Raw genomic sequence first — 24,286 nt, forward strand, 5'->3', positions numbered from 1 at the left:
TCGCAGAATCAGACGCTGCCGAGCGACTTAACTTGCGAGGAAAACTAAGTACAACTGGAAACCCGACCCAAAAGACCCCAACAAAACCACAAAGAAGCGCAGCAGTCATAAAAGCCACTTGACCGGCTGTAGAAGCTTGCTGATGATACAGCTGTTCTTGTTTGGTCTGCTCTTCCATAAACCACGTTAATCAGGGGAAAGCGCGAACGCAGTCCCCCACTACCACAAATTATGCAGTCGAGTTTCCCACATTTGGGGAAATCGCAGGGGTCAGCACATCCGGAGTGCAATGGATAAGCCTCGCCCTGGGAAAACCACCTTCGTGATCATGGTATCTCCCCTGCCAGGTAAGTATGAGTTGCCTTCCACCCACCGCCCAGCACCCTCGAGCTCGTCTCACTTTAAACGCACGGTCACTTCCCTCGCACCACCTCCGCGCCCTCGGCCCGGCCTCGCCCACCCGGGGAACAACCTCAGGAACCTCCGCGTGGCCACACGCGGGACACCGAGGCCCGGGGGGAGCGGGCCCAGCAGGCTCTGCGCGCCGCTCATCTGCATACGCCACGCCCCCACGCCGGCTGTGTGACCAACCAATCCCCAAACTAGACAACTTCCCTTGAGGTTTCTGCGCCCCCGGGTCTGGGCGCGCCGCGAGAAGGCGCGACCTGCAGGCGCAGCCCGGGAAAACAGGAGTTCTGAGCGGCCGGAACCCCGCATTTGAGAGAGGGGCTGTGAGTCGCGGCTCCGTTCTAGTCTCACCTTCCGATTTTGTTTTCACAGCCAGACCGAACTCATCCCCACTGGGCATGGTTTTTATGAGGACCTTTCCCACCCCCGACCCCCATTAAATATTTAAGTAAGAAGATTTCCGCAGTCAATTTAAAAGCGATCGCTTTATTCGTAGTGTCTTCCTGAGGTGGCATCTCCATCAACTACTTCGACATATATCTGCTTCAAGATACACAACTAAACCAAGTGAAACTTAAAGGGAAAAAAAGTCAAGATTCTAACCTTGAAGAAAATAAACCACGGCAAGGTACAAACTTCTTCCACTTTGCAAGCAGTACAGTGCTTGAGTCAAGTATATAATACTGGCAAATACAAAGTTTTCCATTTTATTTTGCTGTTGCCCTGCGATTTGCAGGATCTAGGTTTCCCCACCAGCGACTGGGCCTCTGCTCCCTGAAGTGCAAGCACCATCGAAACTCTACCTGTCTGTCAAAATCCATTTGCAAGCAATGGGTGGGTCAGTAACTAGATAGAAAGATCCTTTAGGATTCCTTTCAGCCATGAGATGCTGCACTTAATGGTAACTCCAACTGTGCGATTGCTGTGATATCTTCCAGATTCTCCCTCTGCTTGCGCGCTCTGTGCTTTGAAATCTTGTAGGATAAGGTACTACTCACATGCTATATATTTCTCTGGTTTTATTAGTTTTTGGACTGTGCCTCTTGACTTGTGAGATCTTAGTTTTCCGACCAGGGACTGAACCCAGACCCACTGCCCTGAAAGGGAGGAGTCCTAACCACTGGACTGCCAGGGAACTCCCTTCCCTGGTTTTCAACTATTGTTCCACCCAACTCTCTTGGGAGGTACAATACTCTCCCATGAGTCACAATGACATGAAAGAGACACCTGTTAGGAAACCCATTTTTCTTTTTCTGAGAATTGTGGCCCTCCTCAGGGCCACAATTATATCCATATTCATTCTGATCCACAAAGTTATTACTTATTTACTCCCATAAACTTAAAACTAAGAATTAGAAATGCTAAAGAGTTGGTTTTGAGTCTAGGCCTGGTAACAGAACAAGTAAACTCAGGGGCTGAGCCTGTCAGTTTTTGGTGGTTACATGCGCTAATGCTCTAATGATAAACAAGCAAAGGGAAGCAGGAGTATGTAGCAAACTGAAACAAAGAGACTTTCCCTGACCCCCTTGTCAAACACTGGAAGCCCTCAACCCCAACCCTTCTCTCCATCGTGTCTTCTCTATCCCTTAATCCACTTTCCCCCTTCTACTTCATGTTACTTGTTTGCTTACTTCCGTCTCCCTCTTCCATTACTATATTGCTGCACAAAAATATCACCCCCCCAAAAAAAATCACCCCCAAAGTTAAGAGTTTTGAAACAAAAACACTCATCTATTTTCATCCAAATCTGCGCTTTGGGAAGGGATTTCTCTCTTCCCCAATGTCTGGGGTCACAGTTTGGGACTGAAACCTGTGTCCCTTTTACATGCATGGCTCTTGGCTTGTGGGATCTTACTTCTCCAACCAGGAACAGATTGGAGACAAAACTTTGGTCTTCTGTTGAAGGAGAGGATTGGTAGGCTGTGACCACTGGTCTTTGAGCTAGATTCAGGCAACCATTCCCCTGTCCTTGGAATGTACCCTCTGCCTACTACTCCCACAGTGGGAGCTCTCCCAAGGAAAAAAACCTTGAGGAAGTAAGGTGTTGTTGAGACCATCTGAACGGCATACCTGACAACCCAGTTAAGGCCTTTGTATACACTTTTAAGACTTGGCAGGCAGGGTTAGAGATCTACTCCTCTTTCAGCCACCCAAGACAATCTTAGTAAGTTCCCTTGCTTCTTAGACCTGCCATCTACCAATTTAGAGTGGCCTACCTCTATCTTTACTCTCTCCTTAGGGAGGGAGAAGAGTCAGGTTCTAAAGCAGCAGCTTCCTCACAACATGGCAGCCCCAGAGTTGTCAGCCTTCTTACTCACAGCTCAAGTCTGCCACACAAAGTTCTCAACACAGAAGGAAGATGCAAGGCTTCTGCTGACCTAACCTCAGAATCCCTGAAAGTCACCTGGGCCTCATTCTATTGATCAACCTAGTTGCTAAGATTCCAGGGGAGGGATAGATTCTCAGTAGGCAAAGTAGCTGGGATATAAAATGTCTCATTTACTATCTAAAAAATTGTTTGGAATTCCCAGACAGTCCAGTTGTTAGGACTCTGTGCTTGCACTTCAGGGAGCAGAGGCCCAGTCGCTGGTGGGGAAACCTAGATCCTGCAAATCGCAGGGCAACAGCAAAATAAAATGGAAAACTTTGTATTTGCCAGTATTATATACTTGACTCAAGCACTGTACTGCTTGCAAAGTGGAAGAAGTTTGTACCTTGCCGTGGTTTATTTTCTTCAAGGTTAGAATCTTGACTTTTTTTCCCTTTAAGTTTCACTTGGTTTAGTTGTGTATCTTGAAGCAGATATATGTCGAAGTAGTTGATGGAGATGCCACCTCAGGAAGACACTACGAATAAAGCGATCGCTTTTAAATTGACTGCGGAAATCTTCTTACTTAAATATTTAATGGGGGTCGGGGGTGGGAAAGGTCCTCATAAAAACCATGCCCAGTGGGGATGAGTTCGGTCTGGCTGTGAAAACAAAATCGGAAGGTGAGACTAGAACGGAGCCGCGACTCACAGCCCCTCTCTCAAATGCGGGGTTCCGGCCGCTCAGAACTCCTGTTTTCCCGGGCTGCGCCTGCAGGTCGCGCCTTCTCGCGGCGCGCCCAGACCCGGGGGCGCAGAAACCTCAAGGGAAGTTGTCTAGTTTGGGGATTGGTTGGTCACACAGCCGGCGTGGGGGCGTGGCGTATGCAGATGAGCGGCGCGCAGAGCCTGCTGGGCCCGCTCCCCCCGGGCCTCGGTGTCCCGCGTGTGGCCACGCGGAGGTTCCTGAGGTTGTTCCCCGGGTGGGCGAGGCCGGGCCGAGGGCGCGGAGGTGGTGCGAGGGAAGTGACCGTGCGTTTAAAGTGAGACGAGCTCGAGGGTGCTGGGCGGTGGGTGGAAGGCAACTCATACTTACCTGGCAGGGGAGATACCATGATCACGAAGGTGGTTTTCCCAGGGCGAGGCTTATCCATTGCACTCCGGATGTGCTGACCCCTGCGATTTCCCCAAATGTGGGAAACTCGACTGCATAATTTGTGGTAGTGGGGGACTGCGTTCGCGCTTTCCCCTGATTAACGTGGTTTATGGAAGAGCAGACCAAACAAGAACAGCTGTATCATCAGCAAGCTTCTACAGCCGGTCAAGTGGCTTTTATGACTGCTGCGCTTCTTTGTGGTTTTGTTGGGGTCTTTTGGGTCGGGTTTCCAGTTGTACTTAGTTTTCCTCGCAAGTTAAGTCGCTCGGCAGCGTCTGATTCTGCGACCCCATGGACTGTAGTCCACCCGTCATCTCCGTCCATGGGATTCTCCAGGCAAGAATACTGCAGTGGGGTGGCATCTCTTTCTCCAGGAGATCGTTCCGACCCCCCCCGGGACGGAACCCAGGTTTCAACCCGCGTTGCAGGTAGACGCTTTAACCTCTGAGCCACCAGGGGAGACCAATTTGCTTAGAAAACTTTATCATTTTCCAGACTAGTGTGGGTTTTTTGGTCAGCATTACCCGGGCAAGTGGGAAAAGTGTCTCTGTGGAGTTTGCAGCAGTTTGAGTAGGCGTTTACAGTAAAAAAAAAAGATCTTCCCGACCCAAATAATCATGATGGTGTGATCACTCATCTAGACCCAGACATCCGGGAATGGGAAGTCCGGCGGGCCTCAGGAACCTTCACTAGGAACAAAGTTAGTGGAGGTGATGGAATTCCAGTTGGGCTATTTCAAATCCTAAAAGATGATGCTGTGAACGTGCTGGCATAGCAAATTCGGAAAACTCAGCTAGTGGCCGCAAGACGGGATAAAGGTCAGTCTTCATTCCAATCCCAAAGAAAGGCAATGCCAAAGAATGCACAAACTACCGCACAAGGGCACTCATCTCACAGGCTAGTAAAATAATGCTCAAAATTCTCCAAACCAGGCTTCAGCAGTAGTGAACCCTGAACTTCCAGCTGTGCAAGCTGGACTTAGAAAAGGCAGAGGAGCCAGAGATCAGATTGCCAACATCCGTTGGTTGGATCATCGGAAAAAGCAAGAGTTCCAGGAAAAACAATCTACTTCTGCTTTATTGACTATGCCAAAGCCTTTGACTGTGTGGGTCACAAGGAACTCTGGAAAATCCTGAGAGAGAGGGGAATACCAGACCACCTGACCTGCCTCTTGAGAAATCCGTATGCAGGTCAGGAAGCAACAGTTAGAACTGGACATGGAACAACAGACTGGTTCCAAATCGGGAAAGGAATAGAGAAATATCAATAACCTCAGATATGCAGATGACACCACCCTTATGGCAGAAAGCGAAGAAGAACTAAAGAGCCTCTTGATGAAAGTGAAAGAAGACAGAAAAAGTTGGCTTAAAACTCAACATTCAGAAAACTAAGATCGTGGCGTCTGGTCCTGTCACTTCATGGCAAATAGATGGGGAAACAATGGGAACAGTGACCGGCACTGCAGATGGTGACTGCAGCCAAGAAATTGAATGATGCTTGCTCCTTGGAAGAAAAGTTATGACCAACCAGACAGCACATTAAAAAGCAGAGACATTACTTTGCCAACAAAGGTCCCTCTAGTCAAAGCCATGGTTTTTCCGGTAGTCATGTATGGATGTGAGAGTTGGACCATAAAGAAAGCTGAGCGCCGAAGAATTGAACTGTGGTGTTGGAGGAGACTCTTGAGAGTCCCTTGGACTTCACCCTAAGGAAGATCAGTCCTGAACTTTCGTCGGAAGGACTGCTGCTGAAGCTGAAACTGCAATACTTTGGCCACCTGATGGGAAAAACTGACTCATTGGAAAAGACCCTGATGCTGGGAAAGACTGAAGGCGGGAGGAGAAGGGGGCGACAGAGGATGAGATGGTTGGATGGCATCACCGACTCAATGGACATGGAGTTTGAGTAAACCTCCGGAGTCGGACGGGGATATCTGGGGTGCTGCAGTCCATGGGGTCCCAAAGAGTCAGACACGACTGAACTGAACTGAACTGAATAGGTGTTAGAGGTTATACAAAGCAGATCAGGGGAAGACAAATATGATATCTATAAAATCACTTACTGTTTCAGTCGTGCTCGACTCTGCGACCGCATGGACTGCAGCACGCCAGGCTTACCTGTCCCTCACCGTCTCCCAGTGTTGCTCAAACTCATGTCCATTGAGTCGGTGATGCCATCCAACTATCTCACCATCCTCTGTCACCGCTTTTCCTCCTGCCTTCAATCTTTCCCAGCATCAGGGTCTTTTCCAATGGGTCAGCTCTTTGTATCAGGTGGCCAAAGGATTGAAGCTTCAGCCTCAGCATCAGTCTTTCCAATGAGCATTCGGGGTTGATTTTCTTTAGGGTGGACTCGTTTGATCTCCTCGCAGTCTAAGGGACTCTCTCAAAAGAGTTTTTTTATGTCACTTATATGTGGAATCTAAAAAAAGGAAGTCAACTTATTCATAAAACAGAAACAATCACAAACAGAAAACAATGCTGGGCATCGAGGGGGAGTAGGGAGAAGAAGGGAAGGCAAAAGACAGGGGTAAGCTAGTAGTATGGGATTAATAGTTATAGAACACCAGAAAAAATAAATAAAAGCTTACTACATGGCACATTGAACTATATTCAATATCATGTAATAACTTATAATGGCAAGGAATCTCAACTGTAAACCTGAAATTAACACAAGGTTGTAAATCAACTAGTTTAATACATAAAAAATTTTTAAAAGAATGTGGAGGGAATTTCCTGGCAGTGCAGTGTTTAGGACTCCACGCTTTCACTGATGGGGCAAGACATCAATCCCTGGTCAAAGAACTAAGGTACCGAAAGCTGTGCAGCCCGAAAACAAAAAGAGCAGATTTTTTACATGTACAAGAGAACCCCCAAAGGAAGATGAATACCCCTAAAGTGGCTAAGTGGTTCTTTTTATTGGTCCTGGTTCCTTTTGCTGAAGAATGATATTTAGAGACCAAAATCTGGTTCCTCTTGATGAATACTGGTGTGTCACTGCTATTAAGTCCTGTACCTATTTTACTCAAGGATTATATTCCATTATTATCATTACCTTGATTTGGCAGTGGGACTCCTTTGAAACTGGCTCCTGTGCAGATGATGTGCCCCGAAATCAGTCATCATGCATTTCTTCATTTTTCCAGGCTTGCATTTTCCCCTACTAAGAGCCTCACCTCCGGTGGAAGCTGATGTGCCTCTCCGCCCTCCTGCCCACCATGACTTCATGTGGTAGCGAGGCTTCCTGCAGAGTGATGGAGAAGGCTATCAGGCTAAGAGCAATGAGCACATCCAGGCTTAACCAGGCCTGTAGGTATCCAGCCTTGGCTGCCCTCCTTCGCCCACCAACCCCGATTCCTGGGCATAAGTGGTTGCTTCCTTGGCAGAGGTCAAGCTTCTGTGGACTTCCTGGAGAGGGGGCTGGAATCCAGAGGGAGGGGCAGAGGGCACGGATGTCCAGGTTGGACTCTGCAAACATTTCAGATCCCACTGGGTGTGTGCCCACCACCCAAGACTGCTAGCCCACCCAGCAGAAGTCCTCCAGAGGCACAGCAAGCCACAGTGAAGAGGCCTTCCCTCAGCCCGGTGTTGCCACTCCCTGACCAGGCAGCGGGCACCTCTGCCCCTTTGAGGTTGGGGGGACAGTGCCTCAGAGTGCCCCTGCCAGTCTCTGTGCCACCCAGACCAGAAGGGTTGGCCATGCTGGTCACCAAAACCTACACCCCTTCCCACTTCTCCAAACCCAGGTCACCAAGGGTTGCACACCTCCACATCATTCAGGAATAAATCCAACAAAGGCCTAAGGTTCTTTCTTTTGGCCCCATCTGCTGGTCTTTACATATGGTATCATTTGAGGCTGGGGTCTCCGCAGCCGCAGAGCAACGCTCCCCCCCCCCCCTTTCTGGAAGGGCACCGTTCAGACTGCAGCGGCACAGCGCCCTAGGCCCAGGGAGACTCCAAAGACTCCAGGTCGGCACATGTCAGTTAGCAGTGGGACTATGAAAAGGGCTGAAACTAACAGGGGGGTGACCACAGGAGTTTGCCAGGAGAGGACAACAAAGCAGAAACACAGTCTCCAGTCTGATAGGCAGTTCAGTTCTGTTCAGGCGCTCAGTCGTGACGGACTCTTTGCAACCCCACGGACTGCAGCACACCAGGCTTCCCTATCAGCAACTTCGGAGCTTACTCAAACTCATGTCCATTGAGCCCGTGATGCCATCCAATCATCTCATCCTCTGTCTTCCCCTTCTCCTCCCCCCTTCAATCAGAATCAGAACCAAAAAAGGGCTTGTGGCCTCAGGGGTCGGGGACAGCAGCCCCAGGCCCCTGAGGTTTCAGAGAGCCACACTGCCATCGGCGTTCTGCTGAGAGTCCTCTGAGATGGACTCGAAGTGTAAGCAGAGTCTCCTGCGTTTCCCTCCCACAGGAAGGGAGGGAGAAAGTACCACTCCCTGCTGTTCTCTGTACCCACACCCAAACCAGTCTGTCCCCAAAGTGAAGCTGCTCCTTCTTGATGACAGTCCAGCCCATTTCCTTCTGGGTGCTCTCTCCACTTCCTCTTCTTTCTCCCAGTTTAGCCTTAAGGACCCAGCACTAAAGTTAGCCACCCGCTCAGAACCAGGTGGTCCGTGCAAGGAGGTGGATTTATGTGCCCCTCATGCTGGTATCTCCCCACCTGCCCCCATCCCACCCTCCACCCGTCTCCCTGCCATCAGCCCCCCTTGCTCCCGACTCCGGGCTCTCTGAGCTCCTGTCTGTGCTTTTGCTGTCATCTCTCCTCCATCAGATGTAGCAGAATGGTGGAGGCGCTTTTCCCACCCTTCTACACAGTGGGAGCAATCCTTGTTATTTCCACAGGAACTTGAACCTTCCAGCGGCTACAGGGATAGGTGCAAAGGCCTATGAAAGCTGAGGCTTCCCCGGGGGCCACCCGTGTCCTCAGACGGACAGGACACCTGAAGCAGCCGCCAAATTTCTCATCAGCACAGTCAGGCCCACTGAGAGCCCTGCTGACTTTTGCTCCTGCGGGCGTCTACTTCTACGTAGGAGCAGGGTTGGCAGTGGTTCGAAAGATCTCGGGGTGGCAGCTCTGCCCCGAGAGATGGTTGGGAAGGTTTCCTGTCTCCCCAAGTCTGCACCTGCAGAGACCATATGAAAGACAGGCACGGAGAGACAGAGGCTGGGAGGCTGGAAGACTGTGAGCTTCCTTGAGGGGCAGAGCCGGGGACTGAGCCGGCATTGAGGGGGTTTCAGGAAGGGTGCCCTGCTGTCCCTGACCCTGTGACGGCCTGGGTGCTTGTCGGCCTCGCTCCAGGGCTTTTGGTGCGCAGCAGCTGTTTGGAGGGCCTGGGCGGGAGTGGGGCCGGGGCGGGAGTGGGAAAGCGAAGAAAAGTGCAGAGGGCGTGGCCCGCGGCGGAAGCCACCGCGCTGCGGGCTTGTGTGCGGCCTGCGGGCAGGAGTCCCCAGGCCACGGCCAACGCGGGGCTCTGAGGGTCCCCCAAAGGCTTTCCCGCCTCTGGCCATGGAGGAAGGACGCTGCGCTGCCGCAGGGTGTCGGGCGGGGTAGAGGCGCCGGGGGCGGGGTGCCTTTCACTGGGGAGCAAAAGTAACCAGCACCTCCTTCGAGCCGGAATCGAACCAGCGACCTAAGGATGACCACACGTGTCGGATCTACAGTCCTCCGCTCTACCAGCTGAGCTATCGAAGGGTGCGCGCCACCAAGCGGCCGAGGACCTTCCTTTTTCCGGAAATGCCGCAACACGACACTGGGACGCTGGTAGGAAGCCCCTTTGAAGAGAGCCATGCGCGCGCCGCCAGGGCGCCGGGTGCGGGTGCGAGGACCCGTCAATCCTGCGGGGTGGCTGCGGCCCGGCCGTGCTGGTGGCTGGCATCCGGGCGGCGAGTTTCAAGACGCCTCGTGTTCTCTTCGCCGTCCCTCTTTCTGCAAGTGGGGACCACGGCCTGAAAGCTGGGAAGAGGTCTAGGGGAGAGGCGGCGAAATGGATGCGCTCGCGGGGTGCGGAAGGCCGAGCCGAGGAGACGGGCACAGCGGAGCCGGCTGCCAACCGCCTAGGCAGCCACCTGGGGCTCTTTAAGTGCCGTTAGTTAAAAATACTCCTTTGCTTAAAATTATATTTTTTTACTGTGGCACGTTGTGCCACCCTTCAAAGCCAGCATCATCTTGCCTGCATTCCGCAGGTCTCCCGTGGATCTCCCTGCTTTCTCTCTGCCACCTTTGCGGCCAGAGTGATTTTCTCTCCTTTCCTAGGAGTGTGGGGAAGAGGGGTGGGGGTGGGGTGTGGAGGATTTAGATGAAGCTGCTTCTCTTCTGAAAACTTCTGGTTCACTCAGACTTGAACCCTTACAAAGGTCTAGAAGACCCTCAGTTCTTGTCCCCATGCAGTCACCTCTCTCAGTTTCGGTACCACTCATAAATTTTGTTCTGTACTCACGACCTTCTTACTTTCTCCAGACACTGCTCTAACTGACCTTTTGCTAGGGATGCTCTTCCCAGACAGCCCCATGACCAGTCCCCTCCTCCCTCCAGGCTGCTCACATTGTTACCTTCTCCAGGGAGCCTCCCCTGACCATCGAAATCAACACAGCAACCTGCCTGCTTACAGCAATTCCCCATCTCCTTTCCTTCCTCGTTTTTTTCCCCCTTTTTTCATAGCTCTTAACACCCAACATACTAATTAATTTGCCTACTGTGACTATTGTCAGTTTTCTCCCACCTCCACACTCCTTTCTCTAAAATATGATATCTAAAACATCTGACGTACATCTGAAACTAACACAACGTTGTAAACAACTATGCTTCAATTAAAAAATAAATTATGAAAAAAATCCTCTCTGAGAAAGTCCAATACCTGACGCAGGCCCCTGTCATCCTTTTTCTGTCTTCCCTTTTTGGCCGCGCTATGCTGCATTTTAGTTCCCCGGCCAGGGTAACCCGTACCCCCCGCCTTGGGCGCTCGGAGTCTTAACCACTGAACCGCCAGGAAGGTCGCTTGAATGCCCTTTGTTACAGCATTCATTTAAAAGGGCTTGCAATTGTGAAGATGGTTCTCTTACAGCCCAGAGGGTCTCTCTCCAAGACTCGGAGCCATTCCTTTGAAATGTAAGCAAGAACGGTAGGGCCTGTGTCTCCCACTTTCTGTGCGAGGACCCATCCTAACCTCAGTAACTGCCCGCTGACAAACTCGGCCGGCCTGCCTCTCTGCTGACCAACTCTGTGGTTTTTCACTGCTGCCTCTTCTGAGTCCCCTCGCTCTCGTTCTCCCTTTAAAACGCTCCGACCCCCTCGCCCATTTCGGAATGGAGCTCGGTCAGCTCTTTCCCCTGCTGTCAGTATTCACTGAAGCAAGTCCGCTTTCACCACGTTCTCTGCGGTCTGCTGTGTTTCTCTTTGACCGAGTCAGATCGGAAAGGGCCAGAGGACACCTGGGGGGCCGCCCAGTGTGCACGCTGGGGCAGGGCACGGGGGTCGGGGGCGAGGCCCAAGGCTCCCGCGCTCCGGGAGCCCCCGCCTGATGCGGTGGAGTCGACCCCTCGCGCTATCACCTGGTTTTCTCTCTGCAACAGGACCCCGGGCTTTCCTTCCGGCATCACTAGGATAGGCTACATATCCCGAAGCACTTTCGTCCCTTTTACTTAAAAAGACACCGTGAAGAAACATTACCACGCTTTCCTATTAAGGCGGCTTTAGCGCTTAACGTCAACCGGCAAATAGGTCTTTCCTGAGCTTTCCATGACTAGAAGATGAGTTCAGACAGGCGAGGGCAAAAATGGGCTGACATTTTTTGCTGAAAGGAAGGTGAGACCAGACCCGAGCCCCGACCCACCCCCTCAACTGCGGCGCACCGCGAGCTCGCGTCTTCCCAGGTCCCCCCCGACTGGCCGCCACTCGCCCTCGCGCTCCCCTCACGAGCCACCGGCGAGTCTCGGGTGGGGTTAGTAGGTCCCGCGCCCCCACGTGGAAGAACAGGACATCCGGGACATCCCGGCAGGGGGCGTGGCGTATGCAGATGAGCGGCGCGCAGAGCCTGCTGGGCCCGCTCCCCCCGGGCCTCGGTGTCCCGCGTGTGGCCACGCGGAGGTTCCTGAGGTTGTTCCCCGGGTGGGCGAGGCCGGGCCGAGGGCCGCGCGGGGGCGGAGGGTGCGGAGGTGGTGCGAGGGAAGTGACCGTGCGTTTAAAGTGGGGCGAGCTCGAGGGTGCTGGGCGGTGGGTAGAAGGCAACTCATACTTACCTGGCAGGGGAGATACCATGATCACGAAGGTGGTTTTCCCAGGGCGAGGCTTATCCATTGCACTCCGGATGTGCTGACCCCTGCGATTTCCCCAAATGTGGGAAACTCGACTGCATAATTTGTGGTAGTGGGGGACTGCGTTCGCGCTTTCCCCTGATACTTATTGTTACAAAAGGTAGATGTAATTCTTTAGGTGTTGTTATGGCTTTCCCGTTTTGTTTTTTTTTTTTTAGGTTCACATACATCTTTATTAATCAAAAAGGGAACCACTACAATCAGTACATTTTTGCCAGTGAAAAATAAGTTTGTTTATTGCTGTAGCATAAAAATTCGTGCTTTGGGATTTGAGTGACTCCTGGAAGGCATTTTCTCTGCAAAAAAGGCTTTCCTGTTAAGTGTTTCTTCTTAAGTTTTGCTGAAAAAACATATTCTAATGCAATCTAACCTTGCAGTTTTTGAGCTACTTGAGATTTCATATAGTCGTGGTTTTTTTATTAGGGTTCTATGGACTACGTGTAGTAATGTTCCTTGGCAGGTTTTGCTCAAATTTCTTTTTGTTTATTGAATGGCTATCAGGTTATTTCCTGATGAGTCCGCTGTTTACATCAGGTGGACAAAGTATTGGAGCTTCAACATCAGCCTTTGCAATGAATATTTCGAATTGACATTTTTGGGGGTTGACTAGTCTGATCTCCTTGAGGTCCAAGAGATTCTCAAGAATTTTCTCTATCAACACAGTTAGAAAGCATCAGTTCTTTGGCGCTTGATCTTTCTTATGGTTTAATTCCCACATCTATAGATGACTAGGGGGAAAAAACATAGCTTTGACTATCCAGGCCTCTGTCAACAAAGTGATGTCTCAGCTTCTAAATACGCTGTCTAGGTTTGTCATTTGCTCTTTCCTTCCAAGGAGCAAACGTTTTAATTTTGTGGCTTCAGTCACCATCTCCAGCGATTTTGGAGCCCAAGAAAATAAAATCTGTCACTGTTTCCACTTTTCCCCCATCTATTTGCCCTGAAGTGATGGGACTGGGTGCCATGATCTTAGTTTTTTGAATGTTGGGTTTTATTTAAGTCAGCTTTTAGAGTTAACGTCTTATATTTAAGTCAAGTACTTATATTGACTGAAGCAAGTATATATTTTAAAATGTATATAGAACAGTCATTTTGCTGTACAGTAGACTGACACAACATTGTACTCCAATTAAAATTGTTTTGTGTCAAATTTAGCGCTTGAGTACATGGATTCAAGTTAGATTTACTTTGATATTATAAAAAGTAATGGAAGTGGTCTTGGTTTTGCCCTGCCAATCATCACCAATGACAGTTGTTCGACTTAAATACAAACCATGTCTGAGAGTGCAAAGTGGCATTGACTGGAAACATGTAACTGAAGGAATCATTACCTTTTCAGTACAGCTCAGTTCCAATGTCAGTTATTCCAGAAAATTTAAGTGTCAATTTTTTTCTCCCTTTCTTCTGACAACAGAGATGTAACTTCTCAGAAGATTGGCATTCTTCCCCATCTGTGTCAAAGGGTATGGTGGCTTGCTGCTTGATTTGTATATGCTTAACCTGAACTATCGGAGAAGGCAATGACACCCCACTCCAGTACTCTTGCCTGGAAAATCCCATGGACGGAGGAGCCTGGTGGGCTGCAGTCCACTGGGTCTCGAAGAGTCAGACACCACTGAAGTGACTTAGCAGTAGCAGCAGGAGCAACCTGAACTATGAATCTTTGGTGAACTTTATGTAAAATGTCAGTAAGTTATTTTGATGTGTGATCCTTTGTTCTGAAAAATATATGTGACTGTGCCTTCAACTTCTTTCTCAGAGCTTATCCTGGGTTATAGTCCTCAGTTTGACTACAATAAAATTCTTTTTTCTTTTTTTTCTCTTTTTTCTTCTTAATTTGATTGTCAAGTTTTGTTAATTGTTCTCTATCTCAAACTAAAAATGTGTCATTATTTGCTAAGGCTTAGCTCCATACATGGATTTGTCTCTGTGTGGAGGGCTTTTCCAGGGCAATATGAGATAGTCACTCTTTTTTTTTTTTTCTCTTTAGATAGTCACTCTTGGCCATCTTCTTTCAGGAGGTACATAGTTACCAAATTAGGGGCCTTTTTCTCCAAGGAGCTCCACCAACATGGCATCTATAGCACAGGGCATGATAGCCTTTAATATGCACAGTAGGTCTCCCCAGTAGGTTAAAAGGAGAAAATAAGAATACATGTTTCTCAAGCTTGTTCTATATGAGAACCATGGAGGAAAAGGAACAAGTAGAAAGGTCGCCCAAAAAACCAACAGTTTCTACTACACTATCACCAGATGGAAAGTAGAACATTTCCAAGAAATTGAAAAGTAGAACCAGTATCTATGAGAAAAGACAGGGCTATATTAGGCCAAAGAAAAGTTCTTGACACAACATGGTTTGGAGTCTGGATGGTCCATCCGTAAGAGAGCTGAAACCAAAGGTTAGACATAACAGCAAATCTGATCTGCGCCTGGATCTATACCAACACCTGCTGAGACATTTCAATCATCAAACTGCTGATGGAAATCCGTGGGGATACAGCTCTTCTGGGTACAGTGCTGTAATTTCTCCCAGCTTACCTTTGGCAGGAAAGGCTTCAGGAATACCCACTGACACGGTCTGGATGGTTCTTTAAAGATCTTAGTTCTGCCGCAGTCATGAGGGCTGACTTCCCTTGGTCAAGAGTACCCTGTGTGGCGGGTCACTGGGCCCCTAGTGTTCCTCCATCAAAGCCGCTGTCTTCTGGTTCCCTGCTGCAGCCAGCGCACACCCCCACAAGCAGGGCTGGTAACTGAGAGCACGCTGTGGAATACTTCTGCAAATTTGCGTGGGTCTTTCCTAGGGCACAGAAAAAGAAGCCTGTAAATGGTGAATATCAGCTGGTGAGAAGGGCATGTGGATTCCTATTGTTTTGCAGGGGGATAAGGAGAGTTGAGGGCTGGGTAGCTTTGCTGGCAATCTGATTAGGAAGGGCTGGTTTAACTCCCATCAAGAAAAGGAAAAAAAAAAGATATGACACATCAGTTTCTTTCCCCATGCTGGATTTATCAGCCTAACCTTTTTTGCTTGCCTTTTTCTAAGTAACTGATATGACTGCTCTCCATCCTGTGCCCTTCAGAGGGGACACAGTGTTTTATCTGAGTTCTCGGTTATCCCTGGATCATACATCTGAGTCATGTCTGCTGTCCTAACTACATGGTGTGTGTATGATAAGGGACTCTTGGAGGTGGAATTTGGACTGACATGAAGTGGACTCTAGGCTGGGCTGGAGAAACACAAATCCATGTTCTTGAACACAGCAGCTAAAGAAGTTGTGTCTTTGTCCACTTTCCCTCTTCTCTGGAGTTGATTTAAGGCTGGGAGGGATAAAGGGATGCTGGAGGCCCAGAGACAGCAGAGAAAAGAGGAAGAGGGTAAGAGAGTCCTGGGAAACAGAAACCATCATTCTCACATCCGTCTCCCATTGTTCTCAATCTTTCCTTCTACCCTAAAAAATTATTTAGTATTCCTCTTAGAATGATATTAATTCTTTCAGGACCATAATCCACTTGCTTGGGATGAGGCCCTTCTTAGAACCTGTACAAACACAAAAGAACCAAATTAAAGGAACCATCCACAGGCCACTGTAACACTGGATTCTCCTATGCATACCCATTCCAAACTAGAGAGAGACAGATGGAGAAATCAGACTTTAAAAAGCAAGACATGACCTGCAACAGATCTGGTTTCATATATATATACACACACCCGGGGGCTTCCCGGGTAGCTCAAACAGTAAAGAACCTGTCTGCAATGCAGGAGACTTGGGTTTGATTCCTGGAATGGGAAGATCCCTGGGAGAAGGAAATGGAAACCCACTTCAGTATTCTTGCCTGGAAAATCCCATGGACAGAGGAGCCTGGCAGGCTACAGTCCATAGGGTCACAAAGAGTTAGACACAACTGAGTGACTATATATGTGTGTGTGTGTGTGTATACACACAGACATATTTCTTTTACCTTCAATGCTAATAGTGATCCTGAGAATTGTAGAACCTATATTATCCATGCTTACTTAATATGTTGATATTGAAGCGGGTGGTTCCTCTAGCTAGAATTTGAAAAGAGCAGAGGGCTAAAAAAGGGCTTTTTTTTTTTTGCCACACCACATGGCATGCATAACTTCCCCTAACAGGGGTCGATCAAACCCATGCCCCCTGCACTGGAAGCATGGAGTCTTAACCACTTGACCACCAGGGAAGTCCTAAAAGGGAGACTTTTAAAAATAACTCAGGGTCTTTTCTTACCTGACTATTGTGAGACCACAAGATGTTTACCTGATTCAGTCAAGTCAAGAACCGCCAAACCAACCCTTGTCCTCGATGCCAGACCACTGAGAATACCATCTCCTGTCAAATCAGGGAATCCTCTCCACAAAGGTAGAAAGAAAGAAAACATTTTTACTGAAAAACTACTAAACCACATTGTAATGTGCATCACAAGATATGCACCAAATAGACTGCGAAGACAGGATATCACTCAGTTTGGGCTGCCATAATAAAACACCATGGACTGCCAGAGAGGTTTGAATAATAGGAACATTTCCCAGTTCGAGGAGCTGTAAATCCAAGACCAAGATATCGGGCAGCTTTGCTTTCTCATGAGGCCTCTCCTTGGCGTGCAGCTGTCCCTCACATCTCCAATTAAGGACACCAGTCATATTGAATTAGAGATCCACCTTTATGACCTCATTTTAATCTTAATTTACCTCCTTAAAGGCCCTGTCTCCAAATACAGTCACATGAGGGTTAGGGCCTCAACATTTGAATCTTGGGAATGATACAATTCACCCCATAACAATAAGAATGTTGCCTGTTACACAAGCAGGCAGATACAACTCATTACATATATGTCTTCAAGAACTTGTCCTCAATAGGAGGACTTGACAGCAGCATTTGCTACACAGTGCATCCTAAATTCAACTGGTAAGTGGAGTGGCCATCCATGTGCCTTTATCCAAAAGGAAATAAGACTCGTATCTCCGTGTCAAGCATGTCCTTACAACATGGAGCCAGCCACTATTTAGCTAAACCCCCTGAGGTAGAGGGAGATGGGACACTAACTACCTTCTTTAACGTTCACATTTCAAAAAGATGGCTTCAAAGGCCCAAGACAAACATTCTTAGGTTGCAACACCGACAAAAGATTTCTTTAGCTGTTAAAAACACTATGTATCTATATACCTCAAAAGGACAGAACAGGTATTTGCAAATTTTTTAAGAAATGGGGAGGACTTCCCTATTGGTCCAGGGGCTAAGATTCCACACTCCCAATTCAGGGGGTCTGGGTTCCATCCTACTCAGGGAACTAGACCCCACACACTGCAACAAGGATCCTGCCAGCCAAAAAACTAAGACTGGCACAGACAAAAACAAAAGAGTAAACAGTTTGAGAAAGAAGTAAATATCTTTCCCTTTCTTGCATAGGGGAATTTTTTTTTTTTTCTAATTTAGTATTCATCTTCCATTACACATGTCACATGTCCCAGTGCCTATGATGGCAGAGAGCCTGGGCCATAACCGACTTGGATGGTGAAGTGAGTGAAAGTCACTCAGTCGTGTCGGACTCTTTGTGACCCCGTGGACTATGCAGTCCATGGAAGTCTCCAGGCCAGAATACTGGAGTGGATAGCCTTTCCTTTCTCCAGGGGATCTTCCCAAGCCAGGGATCGAACCTAGGTCTCCCACATTGCAGGCAGATTCTTTACCAACTGAGCTATCAGGGAAGCCAGGATGGGAAAGGGCAACATTATCACTAGAGGAAAGGTCCATATCAGGATGGTGATTCCCTCTTACAATGGCAGTCTCCTGTTTCTTCCTGGGCAGTCAGGAGACTATACAGCATTTACGAAAAACCTTAGCAAATGGCCAGGGTCTTGCCTGGTCTTCTGAGTTCATCAGAAGCACAAGTCCCCTGTTTTGGAAGGGCCTCATAAACAGGCCTTTGCTGTCATCACATGCTTACATCTTGAGAGTGGGGATAATGCTGTCCCAGCCCCTTCCAAAAGCCTAGAATTTGTCCAGGACTGTGTATTAGATACTCTCTACCCGCCAACCCTCCAGGACAAGCAAATGACTGGCAACTTACAGAACCCGGTCCTATCCAATGAGTCCTTCCAAACCTCACAACCAAGTTATTAATCACCTGCAGCACCAGATTAGAACCTGTTCACCATCCACTCCTCTCCAGAGAAGCCAAGCCCACTGCTACAGAAGCTCATCATCTTCACTCACTGCTAAACCTTCTTTGCATAGACATGGAACTTGCGTTTTTCACCTCAAAAAAAATCTCAAAAGTACAAGTCAGTCTTTTGCCCCGACGTTCTCTCTCCTGTTAGGAAAACGCAATTGATATTCACTCGGGGGGGCGTGGGCGGGTGAGGGGGTATCAAGCGATAGAAAACAACTTGATGGCAAACAAATTAGAAAGCTTAAAAGAAAACCCTTACAAGAAAACAAATTAAAAAAAAAAAAAATCAACACGGTTTAAAAGGAGACGATCACAACCTATTCAAAGTATGGGACAAAGAGAAAAATGTCAGACATACAAAAATACACGTGTACAGTTCAGTTGCCCAATCGTAACTCTTCACGATCCCATGATGCACACCAGAGTCAAACCACCGTAACTCCTTAAAGAACTCGCAGAGGTCCAGTCAAATCCATATGTAGTTACTCCGTGTAGACCATTTAACTCCCCAACCCTCTATCAGCTCTTTAATCTTTCCCAGCACCCAGAGACTTTACGTGTTCCTATGCTTTGTAAGATTTCACAAACACAACAAAATCTTCAGCAAAACTGTAAGAGTACTGAAGAAAATCAAAAAGCAACAATAAACGACATCTAGCCAAATCGTGTTCTTAGAACCAAAAAAAGACCCAGGGGAAAGCGCGAACGCAGTCCCCCACTACCACAAATTATGCAGTCGAGTTTCCCACATTTGGGGAAATCGCAGGGGTCAGCACATCCGGAGTGCAATGGATAAGCCTCGCCCTGGGAAAACCACCTTCGTGATCATGGTATCTCCCCTGCCAGGTAAGTATGAGTTGCCTTCTACCCACCGCCCAGCACCCTCGAGCTCGCCCCACTTTAAACGCACGGTCACTTCCCTCGCACCACCTCCGCACCCTCCGCCCCTGCGCGGCCCTCGGCCCGGCCTCGCCCACCCGGGGAACAACCTCAGGAACCTCCGCGTGGCCACACGCGGGACACCGAGGCCCGAGGGGAGCGGGCCCAGCAGGCTCTGCGCGCCGCTCATCTGCATACGCCACGCCCCCTGCCGGGATGTCCCGGATGTCACGTTCTTCCACGTGGGGGCGCGGGACCTACTAACCCCACCCGAGACTCGCCGGTGGCTCGTGAGGGGAGCGCGAGGGCGAGTGGCGGCCAGTCGGGGGGGACCTGGGAAGACGCGAGCTCGCGGTGCGCCGCAGTTGAGGGGGTGGGTCGGGGCTCGGGTCTGGTCTCACCTTCCTTTCAGCAAAAAATGTCAGCCCATTTTTGCCCTCGCCTGTCTGAACTCATCTTCTAGTCATGGAAAGCTCAGGAAAGACCTATTTGCCGGTTGACGTTAAGCGCTAAAGCCGCCTTAATAGGAAAGCGTGGTAATGTTTCTTCACGGTGTCTTTTTAAGTAAAAGGGACGAAAGTGCTTCGGGATATGTAGCCTATCCTAGTGATGCCGGAAGGAAAGCCCGGGGTCCTGTTGCAGAGAGAAAACCAGGTGATAGCGCGAGGGGTCGACTCCACCGCATCAGGCGGGGGCTCCCGGAGCGCGGGAGCCTTGGGCCTCGCCCCCGACCCCCGTGCCCTGCCCCAGCGTGCACACTGGGCGGCCCCCCAGGTGTCCTCTGGCCCTTTCCGATCTGACTCGGTCAAAGAGAAACACAGCAGACCGCAGAGAACGTGGTGAAAGCGGACTTGCTTCAGTGAATACTGACAGCAGGGGAAAGAGCTGACCGAGCTCCATTCCGAAATGGGCGAGGGGATCGGAGCGTTTTAAAGGGAGAACGAGAGCGAGGGGACTCAGAAGAGGCAGCAGTGAAAAATCAGAGTTGGTCAGCAGAGAGGCAGGCCGGCCGAGATTGTCAGCGGGCAGTTACTGAGGTTAGGATGGGTCCTCGCACAGAAAGTGGCAGACACAGGCCCTACCGTTCTTGCTTACATTTCAAAGGAATGGCTCCGAGTCTTGGAGAGAGACCCTCTGGGCTGTAAGAGAACCATCTTCACAATTGCAAGCCCTTTTAAATGAATGCTGTAACAAAGGGCATTCAAGCGACCTTCCTGGCGGTTCAGTGGTTAAGACTCCGAGCGCCCAAGGCGGGGGGTACGGGTTACCCTGGCCGGGGAACTAAAATGCAGCATAGCGCGGCCAAAAAGGGAAGACAGAAAAAGGATGACAGGGGCCTGCGTCAGGTATTGGACTTTCTCAGAGAGGATTTTTTTTCATAATTTATTTTTTAATTGAAGCATAGTTGTTTACAACGTTGTGTTAGTTTCAGATGTACGTCAGATGTTTTAGATATCATATTTTAGAGAAAGGAGTGTGGAGGTGGGAGAAAACTGACAATAGTCACAGTAGGCAAATTAATTAGTATGTTGGGTGTTAAGAGCTATGAAAAAAGGGGGAAAAAAACGAGGAAGGAAAGGAGATGGGGAATTGCTGTAAGCAGGCAGGTTGCTGTGTTGATTTCGATGGTCAGGGGAGGCTCCCTGGAGAAGGTAACAATGTGAGCAGCCTGGAGGGAGGAGGGGACTGGTCATGGGGCTGTCTGGGAAGAGCATCCCTAGCAAAAGGTCAGTTAGAGCAGTGTCTGGAGAAAGTAAGAAGGTCGTGAGTACAGAACAAAATTTATGAGTGGTACCGAAACTGAGAGAGGTGACTGCATGGGGACAAGAACTGAGGGTCTTCTAGACCTTTGTAAGGGTTCAAGTCTGAGTGAACCAGAAGTTTCCAGAAGAGAAGCAGCTTCATCTAAATCCTCCACACCCCACCCCCACCCCTCTTCCCCACACTCCTAGGAAAGGAGAGAAAATCACTCTGGCCGCAAAGGTGGCAGAGAGAAAGCAGGGAGATCCACGGGAGACCTGAGGAATGCAGGCAAGATGATGCTGGCTTTGAAGGGTGGCACAACGTGCCACAGTAAAAAATATAATTTTAAGCAAAGGAGTATTTTTAACTAACGGCACTTAAAGAGCCCCAGGTGGCTGCCTAGACGGTTGGCAGCCGGCTCCGCTGTGCCCGTCTCCTCGGCTCGGCCTTCCGCACCCCGCGAGCGCATCCATTTCGCCGCCTCTCCCCTAGACCTCTTCCCAGCTTTCAGGCCGTGGTCCCCACTTGCAGAAAGAGGGACGGCGGAGAGGACACGAGGCATCTTGAAACTCGCCGCCCGGATGCCAGCCACCAGCACGGCCGGGCCGCAGCCACTCCGCAGGATTGCCGGGTCCTCGCACCCGCACCCGGCGCCCTGGCGGCGAACGCACCGGTCTTTTCAACAGGGCTTCCGACCAGCCCGGACGGCCTCATCTCGGGCGCCCCAGTGTCGTGTTGCGGCATTTCCGGAAAAAGGAAGGTCCTCGACCGCCTGGTGGCGCGCACCCTTCGATAGCTCAGCTGGTAGAGCGGAGGACTGTAGAGCGATACGTGTGGTCATCCTTAGGTCGCTGGTTCGATTCCGGCTCGAAGGAGGTGCTGGTTACTTTTGCTCCCCAGTGAAAAGCAGGGGAGGTTCTAAGCAGGTGGCTAACTTTAGTGCTGGGTCCTTAAGGCTAAATTGGGAGAAAGAAGAGGATGAAGTGGAGAGAACACCCAGAAGGAAATGGGCTGGACTGTCATCAAGAAGGAGCAGCTTCACTTTGGGGACAGACTGGTTTGGGTGTGGGTACAGAGAACAGCAGGGAGTGGTACTTTCTCCCTCCCTTCCTGTGGGAGGGAAACGCAGGAGACTCTGCTTACAGTTGGAGTCCATCTCAGAGGATCTCGGCAGAACGCCGATGGCAGTGTGGCTCTCTGAAACCTCAGGGGCCTGGGGCTGCTGTTCCCGACCCCTGAGCCCACAAGCCCTTTTTTGGTTCTGGTTCTGGTTGAAGGCGGGAGGAGAAGGGGAAGACAGAGAATGAGATGATTGGATGGCATCACGGGCTCAATGGACAAGAGTTTGAGTAAGCTCCGGGGGTTGGTAACGGACAGGGAACCTGGTGTGCTGCAGTCCACAGGGTCGCAAAGAGTCCATCACGACTGAGCGCCTGAACTGAGCTGAACTGCCTCTCAGACTGGAGACTGTGCTTCTGCTTTGTCGTCCTCTCCTGGCAAACCCCTGTTGGTCTCAGCCCTTTTCATCGTCCCACTGCTAACTAATATGCGCCAACCTGAAGTCTTTGGAGTCTCCCTGGGCCTAGGGCGCTGTGCCGCTGCAGTCTGAACGGTGCGCTTCCAGAAGGGGTGGGGCGGGGGGCGTTGCTCTGCGGCTGCGGAGACCCCAGCCTCGAATGATACCATCTGTAAAGACCAGCAGATGGGGCCAAAAGAAAGAACCTTAGGCCTTTGTTGGATCTATTCCTGAAGGATGTGGAGGTGTGCAACCCTTGGTGACCTGGGTTTGGAGAAGTGGGAAGGGGCGTGGGTTTTGGTGACCAGCATGGCCAACCCTTCTGGTCTGGGTGGCACGGAGACTGGCAGGGGCACTCTGAGGCACTGTCCCCCCAACCTCAAAGGGGCAGAGGTGCCCGCTGCCTGGTCAGGGAGTGGCAACGCCGGGCTGAGGGAAGGCCACTTCACTGTGGCTTGCTGTGCCTCTGGAGGACTTCTGCTGGGTGGGCTAGCAGTCTTGGGTGGTGGGCACACACCCAGTGGGATCTGAAATGTTTGCAGAGTCCAACCTGGACATCCGTGCCCTCTGCCCCTCCCTCTGGATTCCAGCCCCCTCTCCAGGAAGTCCACAGAAGCTTGACCTCTGCCAAGGAAGCAACCACTTATGCCCAGGAATCGGGGTTGGTGGGCGAAGGAGGGCAGCCAAGGCTGGATATCTACAGGCCTGGTTAAGCCTGGATGTGCTCATTGCTCTTAGCCTGATAGCCTTCTCCATCACTCCACAGGAAGCCTCACTGCGACCCGAAGTCATGGTGGGCAGGAGGGCAGAGGGGCACATCAGCTTCCACCGGAGGTAAGGCTGTTAGTAGGGGAAAATGCAAGCCTGGAAAAGTGCCGCTGTGGGGGAAAGTGAAGAAATGTAGTGAAATGAAGTGATTGATTTGGGGGCATATCAAGCACACAGGAGCCAGTTTCAAAGGCGTCCCACTGCCAAATCAAGGTAATGATAATAATGGAATATAATCCATTGAGTAAAATAGGTACAGGACTTAATAGCAGTGACACACCAGTATTCATCAACAAGAGGAGCCAGATTTTGGTCTCTAAATATCATTCTCCAGCAAAAGGAACCAGGGCCAACAGAAAGAACCACTTAGCCACTTTGGGGGGTATTCATCTTCCTTTGGGGGTTCTCTTGTACATGTAAAAAATCTGCCTTTTGGGTGAGGGGCTGAACAGCTTTTTGGATTTTAGTTCTTTTACCAGGGATCGATGTCCCGCCCCATCAGTGAAAGCCTGGAGTCCTAAACACTGGATCCCCAGGGAATTCCCTCTGGGTTCTTTAAAAAATTTTTATGTATTAAACTAGTTGATTTACAGTCCTGTGGTAATTTCAGGTGTACAGTTGAGATTCTTTTCCATTATGTTATTATAAGATATTGAATATAGTTCAATTGCTATATAGCATTATCTTGTTTTTTTATATCGTGTTCTACCGATTAATCCCACACTCCTAGTTTATTCCCACTGCCCCAGTTTTGTGATTGTTTTCGTTTTATAAATAAATTGACTTTTTTTTTTTTAAGATTCCACATGTAAGTGATATAAAAGACTCTTGAGAGTTCCTTAGACTGCGAGATCAAACGAGTCAATCCTAAATGAAATCAACCCTGAATATTCGTTGGAAAGACTGATGCTGAAGCTTCAATACTTTGGCCTCCTGATGCGAAGAGCTGATTCATTTGAAAAGACCCTGATGCTGGGAAAGATTGAAGGCAGGAGGAAA

At 49.7% G+C, this 24,286-nt stretch overlaps 6 non-coding genes across 6 annotated transcripts; 3 read left to right on the forward strand and 3 right to left on the reverse strand.

Moving 5' to 3' along the window:
- Nucleotides 1-191: 191 nt before the first annotated feature.
- On the reverse strand, nucleotides 192-355 carry LOC122707134. Its single transcript, XR_006344657.1, has one exon. It is a non-coding gene; the product is annotated as a U1 spliceosomal RNA (small nuclear RNA).
- Nucleotides 356-3,803: 3,448 nt separating this feature from the next.
- LOC122707145 lies at nucleotides 3,804-3,967 on the forward strand. Its single transcript, XR_006344668.1, has one exon. It is a non-coding gene; the product is annotated as a U1 spliceosomal RNA (small nuclear RNA).
- Nucleotides 3,968-9,487: 5,520 nt separating this feature from the next.
- Nucleotides 9,488-9,577, reverse strand: TRNAY-GUA. The gene is given in 2 exon segments: nucleotides 9,488-9,523; nucleotides 9,541-9,577. It is a non-coding gene; the product is annotated as a tRNA-Tyr (tRNA).
- A 2,535-nt stretch (nucleotides 9,578-12,112) lies between these two features.
- Nucleotides 12,113-12,276, forward strand: LOC122707156. The gene has a single exon (XR_006344679.1). It is a non-coding gene; the product is annotated as a U1 spliceosomal RNA (small nuclear RNA).
- Nucleotides 12,277-19,071: 6,795 nt separating this feature from the next.
- On the reverse strand, nucleotides 19,072-19,235 carry LOC122707167. Its single transcript, XR_006344690.1, has one exon. It is a non-coding gene; the product is annotated as a U1 spliceosomal RNA (small nuclear RNA).
- A 2,554-nt stretch (nucleotides 19,236-21,789) lies between these two features.
- Nucleotides 21,790-21,878, forward strand: TRNAY-GUA. Its single transcript is given in 2 exon segments — nucleotides 21,790-21,826; nucleotides 21,843-21,878. It is a non-coding gene; the product is annotated as a tRNA-Tyr (tRNA).
- Nucleotides 21,879-24,286: the final 2,408 nt, after the last annotated feature.

Source organism: Cervus elaphus, chromosome 13 (assembly GCF_910594005.1).
Source record: "Cervus elaphus chromosome 13, mCerEla1.1, whole genome shotgun sequence".
In the NCBI taxonomy this organism is placed as follows: domain Eukaryota; kingdom Metazoa; phylum Chordata; class Mammalia; order Artiodactyla; family Cervidae; genus Cervus; species Cervus elaphus.